At 41.8% G+C, this 11,514-nt stretch overlaps 1 long non-coding RNA gene across 1 annotated transcript; it reads left to right on the plus strand.

The window, feature by feature from the left end:
• Window positions 1–543: 543 nt before the first annotated feature.
• LOC143276599 (uncharacterized) lies at window positions 544–11,300 on the plus strand. The gene is made up of 3 exons (XR_013053597.1): window positions 544–605; window positions 9,882–9,986; window positions 11,279–11,300. It is a non-coding gene; the product is annotated as an uncharacterized LOC143276599 (long non-coding RNA).
• The last annotated feature ends 214 nt before the right edge of the window (window positions 11,301–11,514 follow it).

An 11,514-nucleotide genomic window follows, 5' to 3' on the forward strand; every position in this document is an offset into this window, starting at 1 on the left:
GAACATCTAGTCATCAGCCCCATCCCCATGTAATATGTGACTTCTGTTCAAACGTGTGTATGTGTGAGAGAGAGAGAGAGGGGGGAGGGGGGTCGTGCCACATGCATGTGTGAGTATGCACAAGTTTTAATTTTGATATGCACTTGTATGTATCCTGTTTTCTACTGTATCTGTGTTTGTGTATGATTTTCGATTTATATTCGTACCTTGTTATGTACTATCCCTCAATATTCCTTGTGACCCTGGTACACTTGGTGATAATTCTATTCTGTTCTAATAATAATGATAATATTATTATCAGTTATCATTACTACGTAATAATATAATAGTATCATACCAACAATAGTAATGATAGAATAGTTGTTGCTGCTGCTGTCTGGTCTAAAGATGGGGAAAGATTTGATGTGCGTAGAAACCTTTGAAGTACACTTATCAGGGCCTATAATTATTATCTCAGTGATTGAAACCAAAGTAAATCATAATTACCGCCCTTGACGTAATTTCCGCTCCCCATGAGATGAAGACGGAAGTTCGCAGAAGAAGAGACTTAACAACCTCCATTCCATTTGTTTGTGTGCCATACTTGGGGCGGACACCACAAACCGGTATGTATTGATAACTGGTCGATAGATTCGAAAATTAACATGCTCGTCTAACCATTGCTGCACACAAAAACCAACAGCTTGTTCCTGAAGCATAAGATATTAGTCAAGAAAGTTTTATTTTTGTGCATGTTCAGTTGCAAACAGGAAGTAAATTCATTGGCATTGCAGCCCTCTCGACGAGTGAGCTTTTTCTTTCGTTAAGCCTTAGCATTGCTTTCGTGCACTGTCAAACACTTTTAAAGTGAAGTTGATGTTTTGTCATATTTAGCTTAAGTGATGTGAAGATAGTATCTTTGTCAGAATCTTCAAAATAATCGAAGATTTATGTCTCATTGAGGCGTGTCAGGTTCTGCTGGATAGTTTGGCACACACTTCCTGGTCGAGTTTTGTTCGTTAGTATCAGTATCGGTAGTGGGTGGGTGGGTGGGAACTGCAGGCTCCCCTGGGCCGAGCGGGGACCCTCGACAGCCGTCGGTCCTGACAAGGAGGCCGTTGTGACCGTGGCAGTCACCTGTGGGTTGACAGAGGCCCGATTTGTGGACTGAGTGGCAATATTGGTCGAGGAGCTTGACCTGACCGACAAGAAGTCGATCCCACTTGTCGGGGCTGTGTGTGTCACCCTGTGAGATGTGCTGGGCTGGGTCTGGTGGGGAGCGGACAAGGGGTTGGCCCCTGGTCCTCCCGGGAACCCAGCGTGCACCACAGGTGTGCCCCAGTACGAGTAGAATGGGGGTAACCACCCATAGGCACCAGCCATCCTGTGACCCCATCCCCAAGGGTCACTGGCGCCTTGACCTCCATGAAGGGAAAAACCTGGCCAAGTCGGAGAGAGGTCCGGTCCGACTTGGGTGTCAGTCCCGCCCGAAGACGAGCGGGCTGACTGCCCGGAACCGCCTGACACGCGCGGGCCTCCCCCAGCAGGGGAGACCGGCCGGATAGCGGGATGACGTGCAGAGCAGGTAGCCACGCGCCCCGAATCCCCTCCCGTGGGGAGACTGGGGTGGCTTGGCCCAGGGTGGGCAAAGTAGAGGTCTCCCCCCGGAACCAAAATTTTCTTCCCCCCAGAAGGTGGTGGGGGAGGGGGGTCGACAGAGAAGGGAGGAGGGGGAACAGCAATGAGGCCCCTGAGGGCCGTCTCCGAGTGGGGGCCCGGGTAACAGCCGGGCGCGGCCTCCCCTTGGGGGTTTGCGCCTAGCTGCGAGTCCTCACTGCCAAGAGAGGACTTGCCACTCGCCCCTCTCCCTGCCTCGCACTGGGACACCTCAGGAGGCGACGCTCGTACCCCTTTCCCACCGCTCCCCTTCATGACCGTTTTACCGGTACGAGAGTCGCCGCCTCCGCGATCAGCGTCTAAAGACTTCTCGCCGCGGTCCGTATCAGGAGGAATCATGAGCTCCGGGCCTGGGAGAGTCTCTTGCCGAGTCTCAATCCCAGCCTCATGATTCCTGCCTTCGTGGGATGGCATACGAGGTATTGTACCCGTGCTTAGGCACCCAGCGAAAGTCCGATCCCCAACAGAGAAAGGAAAGACAGGATCGACTGAGAGGTAGAGAAAAACGAACGAATCGAGGGGGCCGAGTCTAATCGAGTACACAGAATGTAAGAATACAATAAACACAAGCTGCATGCAGCAAAATAAGGCCAAATGAATACGCTTAATAGCCAAAAAAAAGCGTAAGACGAGACAGAGCGTAAACCTGACAAGATGGCGTGGAGAGCCTTGGCCAGAGCAATGATTCAGCGCTTATAGCTTTTAGAAGCGTTTGATTGGCTAAGAGCGGACCGGGAAAGACGGCTCGTCTTTTCACTGTTAGCCGCGCGAAATTTGGCCAAGCAGAGCAAACCGATAGGCCTAGTTTGCATCAGTTTGACATGGTAAGTATATGTATCACCAAACATGGAGTATAACACAAACTCCTCCTATCGGTAGCTCAAGGAGGTGTCACTGCGTTCGGGCAAATCCATATACGCTACACCACATATACCAAGCAGATGCCTGACCAGCAGCACAACCCAACACACTTGGTCAGGCCTTGAGAAGAAAAAAAAGAAGAAAAAAAGATAATAATAACAATAATAACAATAAATGAAAAAAACAAAACAAAACAATAATGATGATAAATAAGCAAATAAATTTAAAACATGCAGACACACATTCACACATACACACACACATGCATAACACTAACATATGCAACAAACATGCAGTTTCACAGATACGAAAGCACAAACAAATACACATGAACGTACATGAGCCCCGATACACACCCACACACACACACACACACACACCATCTCCCAAATTACCCTGCAAAGGAATATGCAGCTATAATAGCGGAGTGGTTTAATTAAGCGTTGGACTGACTTTCAATCTGAGGGTCCCGGGTTCGAATCACGGTAACGGCGCCTGGTGGATAAAGGTAGGGGATTTTTCCGATCTGCCAGGTCAACATATAATTATGTGCAGACCTGCTAGTGCCTGAACCCCTTTCGTGTGTACACGCACGCAGAAGATCAAATACGCACGTTAAAGATCCTGTAACCCATGTCGGTGTTCGGTGGGTTATGGAGACACGAAAATACCTAGCATGCATGAACCACGACAGAGTCATCGGCAAGTCGATGTTGGTCGTGTTACGGAAAGAAGAAGAAGAAACTACATAAAATGAAAGCAGAGACATGATGGAACCTGCCGACCGTAGACTGATGAACTCTTTTCATCACATGAGTGGAGTTTAACGCCGGATCTATGGGTTGTGCTCTATCATGTGTATGTACTTAACAACAACAACAATGATAATAATAATAATAATAATAACTTAGTGATAATACATTCACACATGACTGTGCAACTCAAAATGAATGCAACACCATGGTCAAGTTTGCCGACGATACTACTCTAGAACGGCTGATTACGAACAGTGATGAGTCAAAATATAGGCCGGAAGAAGTACTGGAACTTGTCAGCTGGTGTGATAAAAACAAATTAGAACTCAACGTATCAAAAGCAAAAGAATTAATTTTAGATTTCACTGAACAGATCTGACCCCTTACCACTTGTCATTAAAGACAAGCAAGCAGAGATCATCAGCGATCATCACTTGTCATGAAATACAAGCAAGTAGAGATCATCAGCGAACTTTAAATTTCTTGGACTGATCATTTCCAACGATCTGAAATGGGAGAAAAATAGGAACAAATTGTTAAGAAATCACAACAGCGCCTGTATTTTCTTCGGCGCCTCAAAAAGTTCGGACTTAAAAAACTGAGAAATCTTAGTTGATTTCTACTGAGCAGTCATTGAAAGTGTGCTAACGTTTGCTATTACTGTTTGGTACGGAAACATTTCCAAGGCAGAAGTTGCAGCCCTTAACAGAATCGTCAAAACTGCCACCAAAGTTGCCGGGGCTGATCTACCTCTCTAGAAGACATATATTATAAACTGCAACTCAAAAAAGCAAAATCAAGCAGCCAGGACGAATCACATCCAGCTTTTGGGATTTTCGAGATGCTCCCCTCTGGTCGACAGAACAGAAGTATAAGGACGAAAACCAATCGCTTCGCCAGCAGCTTTTTCCCCAAAGCAGTAAATGCCCTGTTTCCCGAACAAATCCAGTATGATAAACAGAATTGTGCAATCAAACAACCATGTACCCGAACATCTAGTCATCAGCCCCATCCCCATGTAATGTGACTTCTGTTCAAACGTGTGTGTGAGAGAGCGGGGGGGGGGGGGGGGTCGTGCCACATGCATGTGTGAGTATGCACAAGTTTTAATTTTGATATGCACTTGTATGTATCCTGTTTTCTACTGTATCTGTGTTTGTGTATGATTTTCGATTTATATTCGTACCTTGTTATGTACTATCCCTCAATATTCCTTGTGACTCTGGTACACTTGGTGATAAAGACATTCTATTCTGTTCTAATAATAATGATAATATTATTATCAGTTATCATTACTACGTAATAATATAATAGTATCATACCAACAATAGTAATGATAGAATAGTTGTTGCTGCTGCTGTCTGGTCTAAAGATGGGGAAAGATTTGATGTGCGTAGAAACCTTTGAAGTACACTTATCAGGGCCTATAATTATTATGTCAGTGATGGAAACGAAAGTAAATCATAATTACCTCCCTTGACGTAATTTCCGCTCCACATGAGAAGAAGACGGAAGTTCGCAGAAGAAGAGACTAAACAACCTCCATTCCATTTGTTTGTGTGCCATACTTGGGGTGGACACCACAAACCGGTATGTATTGATAACTGGTCGATAGATTCGAAAATTAACTTGCTCGTCTAACCATTGCTGCACACAAAAACCAACAGCTTGGTCCTGAAGCATAAGATATTTGTCAAGAAGGTTTTATTATTGTGCATGTTCAGTTGCAAACAGGAAGTAAATTCATTGGCATTGCAGCCCTCTCGACGAGTGAGCTTTTTCTTTCGTTAAGCCTTAGCATTGCTTTCGTGCACTGTCAAACACTTTTAAAGTGAAGTTCATGTTTTGTCATATTTAGCTAAAGTGATGTGAAGATAGTATCTTTGTCAAAATCTTCAAAATAATCGAAGATTTATGTCTCATTGAGGCGTGTCCCGTTCTACTGGATAGTTTGGCACACACTTCCTGGTTGAGTTTTGTTCGTTTGTATCAGCAGGCCGGTTGTTATTATTGCGTTACCAGCAAATCTGTCAGCCCACTCATTTCCCTTAACACCTGCATGTCCTGGGCAGTATGTCCATGTAAGTTTTTTAATCTGAAAGTTGCACATTGCCTCATGCCACTCTGGGCTTCCTATTGACATTCCACTTTCAATTTTCTGTATGAGGTTCATGGAGTCTGTTAGAATCATGGCATGTTGGTTTCCAGGTATATGGATAGATGATAGCCACTGGAGAGCATGTGTTACAGCTTCAACTTCCATTGTTAGGCTGGAGTTTGTTACTTTGTAGGCAGCATTCTTTTCCCTAATTCAATTATTTTTCCTTTTTGTTTTGCAGTGAATCCCCAACCGGATTGGTCTTTGGTGACTGAGCCATCTGTGTATATGATGATGTCCTCTGCTGTTTTCTTCTATGAGTAGCTTCACTTCTGCATCAGTTTTGCACTCTGGCCATTCCCAACAATGTCTTCCTAGAGTGGGTGAAATGGCTGTGTTGAATCGATGATTTTCAGGTTTTCCCCTCATTCTTTTGTTTCTTTCAGGTTTTGTAGTCGGCATACTAGCTGGATTGTGTCTTCTGCTTGCCCCATCCATGATATGTTTGTTAGAAAACCGGAAGTCAGCGAAAAGTTCAGCCCTTTCACCTCTGGAACATTCCTGATAAGGCAACATGGCGACTCTGTCCGCTGAAACTGAAAGTACGTTTGACTCCATGAAAGTTAAAGACTTGAAAGAGTATTTAAAAAAAGAACGGACAACTGATAAATGGCATGAAAGTTGAACTTGCTTGTCATGCAAAAATGTTCTGTTGTCGTTGTACCAGAAACAAGAAGGCGAAGTCAAGTCAGTTTCTGCTGTCACAGTGACATGAGCCTCCCGAAAAAAAAATTTAAAAACCAAACTGAAGAAATAAGTGTCGCTCCTGTGTGTGACCTATTCATTTATAATCTATATACATTCTAGCATTTCATATTGTTGCTACAAAGTATGAGTGTGTGTGTGTGTGTGTGTGTGTGTGTGTGTGTGTTCTAAAAACAGATTTCAAACTTGAGAAAATGGCCAGTGCTGTTCCAATGATTTTATCTTTTTCTGGCTTTCTATCTCATTACTTTAAAAAAAAAAATGTTGGAGTAGCTTTAATATATATTGTGGGGATGAGAGTTGTGGAGTTGAGCATGGAAATCTGTGGGGAGAAGAGTGGTGCAGTTTTAGCATGGAAATTTGTGGGGAGAAGAGTGGTGCAGTTTTAGCATGGAAATCTGTGGGGAGAAGGGTGGTGCAGTTTTAGCATGGAAATCTGTGGGGAGAAGAGTGGTGCAGTTTTAGGAAGAGTGGTGCAGTTTTAGCATGGAAATCTGTGGGGAGAAGAGTGGTGCAGTTTTAGGAAGAGTGGTGCAGTTTTAGCATGGAAGTCTGTGGGGAGAAGAGTGGTGCAGTTTTAGCATGGAAATCTGTGGGGAGAAGAGTGGTGCAGTTTTAGGAAGAGTGGTGCAGTTTTAGCATGGAAATCTGTGGGGAGAAGGGTGGTGCAGTTTTAGGAAGAGTGGTGCAGTTTTAGCATGGAAGTCTGTGGGGAGAAGAGTGGTGCAGTTTTAGCATGGAAATCTGTGGGGAGAAGAGTGGTGCAGTTTTAGCATGGAAATCTGTGGGGAGAAGGGTGGTGCAGTTTTAGCATGGGAGAAGAGTGGTGCAGTTTTAGCATGGAAATCTGTGGGGAGAAGGGTGGTGCAGTTTTAGCATGGAAATCTGTGGGGAGAAGGGTGGTGCAGTTTTAGCATGGAAATCTGTGGGGAGAAGGGTGGTGGAGTTTTAGCATGGAAATCTGTGGGGAGAAGAGTGGTGCAGTTTTAGCATGGGAGAAGAGTGGTGCAGTTTTAGCATGGAAATCTGTGGGGAGAAGAGTGGTGCAGTTTTAGCATGGAAATCTGTGGGGAGAAGAGTGGTGCAGTTTTAGCATGGAAATCTGTGGGGAGAAGAGTGGTGCAGTTTTAGCATGGAAATCTGTGGGGAGAAGGGTGGTGGAGTTTTAGCATGGAAATCTGTGGGGAGAAGAGTGGTGCAGTTTTAGCATGGAAATCTGTGGGGAGAAGGGTGGTGGAGTTTTAGCATGGAAATCTGTGGGGAGAAGAGTGGTGCAGTTTTAGCATGGAAATCTGTGGGGAGAAGAGTGGTGCAGTTTTAGCATGGGAGAAGAGTGGTGCAGTTTTAGCATGGAAATGTGTGGGGAGAAGGGTGGTGGAGTTGTTGCATGGAACTTGATTAAAAATAATAATCATCAAGACTGATTCATGTGTGTTTCATCACAGTTGCATTGATGATTTACTGCAAGGAAAGAATGATTTCATGTTATGGTGTAGCATGCATGCATGTGTGCATACAGTACTCACTCATACATCATGTCAAGTGACATGTATCGATAAGTCTTCTCAAGACTCCCAGACATTCAGACACACCAGTTTGGTGCACACAATCAGCTGACCTGTTTACCGAAAATGGATATGTCTGTACTTTCACCAGGTTGAAATATGTATTTCTTTTATGGAAACTTGTAAGATCTTTATATTTAACAACTGGCCAAAGGATTGACACACACATACCTGCTTTCTCTTTGATGCCATTTTTTTTTTAGAAGCTGGTAGTGCTGTAAATTCTTAGTGTAGATATTTGCATTTATTTACATTAGCATGCCCCACCTCCCATTTTTTCAATTTCCTTTGGTGTTTTTATTATATTTTTGACAGTCCAAATTTGATTGTACAGATTTGACAAGTAAACTATATATATATATATATATATATATATATATATATATATATATATATATATATATATATATATATATATATATATAGTCCAGATTTGATTGTATAGATCTGACAAGTAAACAACAACAACAACAACATATATATATATATATGTGTGTGTGTGTGTGTGTGTTGTTGTTGTTGTTGTTGTTTACTTGTCAAATCTGTATAATCAAATTTGGACTGTCAAAAGAGTACAGGGTTAACAGGTCTGAGTCAAATACAGACAGACATGAAGAAAAAATGTTCTCTTTTCTTTTTTGTTTCATTCAGTCATACCTAAATGCTAAACAAGTAACAATTGCCAAAACAATTTGAGTTATTTATGATGTGAGCTCCATTTAGTTTTGGATGATGTGCATGTGTGTGTGTGTGTTTGTGTGTGTGTGTGCATCTGTATTGAAGTGTAACATCTATATTCACAAGGTTTTGATTTTTTTTTTTCCAAGATCAGAAAGAAAAAAAAAAACTCAGAACTTCTTGGCATTGAATCTTAACTGGTTTGAACCACACTGTGCCTACACACCTTTCTCCCTCAAATAGAAGAAGAAGAAAAAAGAAGAAGAAAAATCACAGCTACAGTTTCTGAAGTCTTATTTAAATGCACCACATGATCAGTATCATTAGCGAGCAGAGCAGTGGGTATAAGCTTTGGCTGTTGAAATCAAATTATCTCATGTATTTAAGTGATGTATATATTGCAGGTCAATCAACGTTATATCAGATAAATATAAACAGTATATAAGCAGTTGCAATATTTGTTCACATCAGTAAGAAAAAATAAAAACAAAAAAGAAACAAACCAAGAGCATTCAATTCCCAAGAAGAAAGCTTTTAAAAAAAAAAAAATTCTTTATACACAGATGATAATCTGACTGTGTTACACAATTTATGAATTTGTCAATACCTGTGATGCTTATGAATCAATCCACTGTCAGTTAACACATGCACGCACACACGCACGCACACATGCTACCTCTTTTTTATGCAATGTTTACAAATTGACACCCACTACTGTAACCACTCCTAAATAATGTCATTTCATGACAAAACAGTCTTCAGGGCCCTCATAAGTCATCTTCCACTTTGTCATCAGTGTCATACAGGTGTAAAGGGGGAAGCAAAGCTGTCAGATCATTACATAATTATTTTTACTTCCAGATTTGTGAAACTGAGCATTACATGTTTCCACATAAATTTTGTAAAATTGCTGTCAGCAATTTTTTTTTCTAACTAGCAAGGTCTGTAGAGACTTCTGTTAGTATTACAGAGGAAGGTCATAAAACAACAACAAAAAACAAAAGAACAACAACAGCAACAACAACAAATAAAAACAAACCAAAAAAACAAAACAAACAAGAACAACAAAAACAAAAACAAACTAAAAAACACCCCAAAACTGCTTCATTCCTTCTACAAATGATGTATGAAAATTTCTGCAACAACTCGTTAAGTGTTTGCTGACAGAATATTGTGGTGCCAGTGGCAATATTTTGGTAATTATAGACCGGAACATGTGTACACTTGATGTGAATGATGATGATAACATTATTGGTAACACATGTACACTTGATGTGAGATGATGATGATGAAGGTAAGGTTGATGTACAGATCACTTGTGATGTGAGATGGTAATGATATGATTATTGGTAACATATGTACACTTGATGCAAGACAATGACAGTAATGCTATCAAAAACACATATACAGTTGATATGATATGATGATTGCTGGCAATGAAATGATATTGGCAGTTTGCAGTTTCAGATCGAAACTGGTATGTTGTTTTTTCTGCGCTTTCAGTCTGGTGCGGTCTTCGCTGTCGGCTTGACAGTGACCAGACAGTGTGAACTGGTGCTGCTGCCACTGTGTTCCGCACTGCAGTCTCTGCACACCACTGACACAGCTGTGAGTGGACAGTTATGATGATCAGATTTTGATGACACGTGTACACTTGATGTGAGCTGATGATGGTGATGATGAGATTATTGATGACACGTGTACACTTGATGTGAGCTGATGATGGTGATGATGAGATTATTGATGACACGTGTACACTTTATGTGAGCTGATGATGATGAGGTTATTGATAACATGTGTACACTTGATGCGAGCTGATGATGATGAGAATTTGATAACACATGTACACTTGAAGTCAGGAGATGATGAGATTATTGATAACACGTTTACACTTGATGTGATGAGCTAATGATGATCATGAGATTATAATAATAAATTCTTGATAACACATGTTCACTTGAAGTGAGGAGATGATGGTGATGAGATTATTGATAACATGTGTACACTTGATGAGAGCTGATGATGATGATGAGATTATTGATAACACGTGTACACTTGATGTGAGCTTATGATGATGATGAGATTTTAAGTTTTTTTTATAACACATGTATACATGGAGATGATGATGAGATTATTAATAACATGTGTACACTTGGAGAGAGTGATGGCCTAGAGGTAACACGTCCGCCTAGGAAGCGAGAGAATCTGAGCGCTCTGGTTCGAATCACGGCTCAGCCGCCAATATTTTCTCCCCCTCCATTAGACCTTGAGTGGTGGTCTGGATGCTAGTCATTTGGATGAGACAATAAACCGAGGTCCCGTGTGCAGCATGCACTTAGCACATGTAAAAGAACCTGCGGCAGCAAAAGGGTTGTTCCTGGCAAAATTCTGTTGAAAAATCCACTTTGATAGGAAAAATAAATAAAACTACACGCAGGAAAAAAAAATTTTAAATGGGTGGCGCTGTAGTGTAGCGACACGCTCTTCTGGGGAGAGTAGCCCGAATTTCACACAGAGAAATCTGTTGTGATAAAAAGAAATACAAATACAAATTTGAGGAGATAATGATGGTGAGATTATTGATAACATGTGTACACTTGATGTGAGGAGATAATGATGAGATTATTGATAACGTGTACACTTGATGTGTGATGAGGATGATATGATTATTGGTAGTGTGTGTACATGTGTGTACACATGATGCAAGACAATGTCATTAATGCTTGAATACACTCAGGTGATGTGGTGGTGAATTGACTAATCATGATGGTGTGTTGGTGTCTGTTCAGGTGACCTGTTGGTGAGTCAGTCAGACTAAACATGGTGCTGTGTTGTTGTCTGTTTAGGTGCTGTGTTGGTGAGTCAGTCAGACTAAACATGGTGCTGTGTTGTCTGTTCAGGTGATGTGTTGGTGAGTCAGTCAGACTAAACATGGTGCTGTGTTGTCTGTTTAGGTGCTGTGTTGGTGAGTCAGTCAGACTAAACATGGTGGTGTGTTGTCTGTTTAGGTGACGTGTTGGTGAGTCCGTCAGTCCCAGCCCAATCTGTGTGATAACCTGAATCCTTCAGCCCACCCACTGTGATACCAAGTGAGTTTTCTCAGAGTCAATCAGACTAAACATGGTGGTGTGTTGTT

Source organism: Babylonia areolata, chromosome 32 (assembly GCF_041734735.1).
Source record: "Babylonia areolata isolate BAREFJ2019XMU chromosome 32, ASM4173473v1, whole genome shotgun sequence".
Lineage (NCBI taxonomy): Eukaryota > Metazoa > Mollusca > Gastropoda > Neogastropoda > Buccinidae > Babylonia > Babylonia areolata.